Raw genomic sequence first — 2,500 nt, 5'->3', positions numbered from 1 at the left:
CATCAACTTTTCAGGTCATCACTAAAAATTAATAATATCGGTTACCTGATAAATTATAAATTAGTTATATAGAATTTAGTTTAATTTTATGCATTCAATTATATATGAATATAATTTTTTTCAATTAAAAATTCTGTGATGCTATTTTTGCATACCAACAAAAATAGCATCAACTTTTCAAGTCATCACTAAAAATTAATAATATCGGTTACCTGATAAATTATAAATTAGTTTTATAGAATTTAGTTTAATTTTATGCATTCAATTATACATGAATATAATTTTTTTCAATTAAAAATTCTGTGATGCTATTTTTGCATACCAACAAAAATAGCATCAACTTTTCAAGTCATCACTAAAAATTAATAATATCGGTTACCTGATAAATTATAAATTAGTTTTATAGAATTTAGTTTAATTTTATGCATTCAATTATACATGAATATAATTTTTTTCAATTAAAAATTCTGTGATGCTATTTTTGCATACCAACAAAAATAGAATCAAGCAAAAATATCACTTATTTTTCCAATTTTCGACTTGTAGAACGATCAAGTATACTATTCTTTGGATTCTAAGATTTTTTTCAAGTGATTATTTTCATAGTTGGGAAAAATGAAAAATTATTCTAAGTCCCCATTCGTAGTTCTTTTTGATTCGTATTGCTTCGGCGCAAAGTAGGTAGGGACACTTATGGCTTTCTCAATTTTTGGATAGGGACAGCCGGATAGCCGTTATTCAGCATAAAAGCTATTGTTATATGCATAGTTTGATGTGAGGAATGGGAATTGATTGAAATTTTCACCCGCCAATTGCCGGCTGGCCTGATTTTAAGGTTTGAGAATCTTGACAACGATTTTGCATACCGACAAAAATAGCATCAAGCAAAAATATCACTTATTTTTCCAATTTTCGACTTGTAGAACGATCAAGTATACTATTCTTTGGATTCTAAGATTTTTTTCAAGTGATTATTTTCAAAGTTGGGAAAAATGAAAAATTATTCTAAGTCCCCATTCGTAGTTCTTTTTGATTCGTATTGCTTCGGCGCAAAGTAGGTAGGGACACTTATGGATTTCTCAATTTTTGGATAGGGACAGCCGGATAGCCGTCATTCAGCATAAAAGCTATTGTTATATGCATAGTTTGATGTGAGGAATGGGAATTGATTGAAATTTTCACCCGCCAATTGCCGGCTGGCCTGATTTTAAGGTTTGAGAATCTTGACAACGATTTTGCATACCGACAAAAATAGCATCAAGCAAAAATATCACTTATTTTTCCAATTTTCGACTTGTAGAACGATCAAGTATACTATTCTTTGGATTCTAAGATTTTTTTCAAGTGATTATTTTCAAAGTTGGGAAAAATGAAAAATTATTCTAAGTCCCCATTCGTAGTTCTTTTTGATTCGTATTGCTTAGTACTTGGCTAACGATAAATCGACTGAAACTACGAAAACTCAATGATTTTTCTATACTTCGACTTGTAGAAGGAAGAAGTATACTATTTTTCCCATTTTAAGATATTTTCAATGTGATTATTTTAAACGTTGGGAAAAATGAAAAATTATTCTAAGTCCCCATTCGTAGTTCTTTTTGATTCGTATTGCTTAGTACTTGGCTAACGATAAATCGACTGAAACTACGAAAACCCAATGATTTTTCTATACTTCGACTTGTAGAAGGAAGAAGTATACTATTTTTCCCATTTTAAGATATTTTCAATGTGATTATTTTAAACGTTGGGAAAAATGAAAAATTATTCTAAGTCCCCATTCGTAGTTCTTTTTGATTCGTATTGCTTAGCACATGGCTAAGGATAAATCGGCAGAAACTACGAAAATTCAATGATTTTTCTATACTTCGACTTGTAGAACGAAGAAGTAAACTATTTTTCCCATTTTAAGATATTTTCAATGTGATTATTTTCAACGTTGGGAAAATTGAAAAATTATTCTAAGTCCCCATTCGTAGTTCTTTTTGATTCGTATTGCTTTGAAAAAAAAGAAAAAAAAATTACATATATTCTCTTTAGAATACATGTATTGAGGTCTCGTCTAACCGACAAGACGAATCCCCAAGCCAAGGGCTAAGTCTCAACAGATCGCAGCGTGGTAACTGCTCTACCGAGTACAACACCCCGCCAGGTACCTAAGTCGTCTACAGACGATTCCGAGTCTCGACATCGAATTAAAATAAACCCATTGTCGACCGTTAGAAAGCTGGCCAATACACGGTAAGATCCCGGTATTGAAATAAACCAAATCGCATCATACGGCAAACGGGGCTCGTGCGATATCAAACTCACGAATGAGTCTGATACCTAGTAGTGTCACATTGTATTGAGCCTTTCGACTCACGAGACTCCTAGAAATATCGTTGCCTCCTTTGACTAGAAAGGATACGGCCTTAGAGGCGTTCAGGCATAATCCCACGGATGGTAGCTTCGCACCACCGGCCGCTCGACCGAGTGCGTGAACCAAATGTCCGAACCTGCG

Source organism: Diachasmimorpha longicaudata, unplaced genomic scaffold (genome assembly GCF_034640455.1).
Source record: "Diachasmimorpha longicaudata isolate KC_UGA_2023 unplaced genomic scaffold, iyDiaLong2 ctg00000151.1, whole genome shotgun sequence".
Taxonomy (NCBI): Eukaryota; Metazoa; Arthropoda; class Insecta; order Hymenoptera; family Braconidae; genus Diachasmimorpha; species Diachasmimorpha longicaudata.
The sequence above is the reverse complement of the archived record's forward strand: the minus strand, read 5'-3'. Positions refer to the sequence as shown.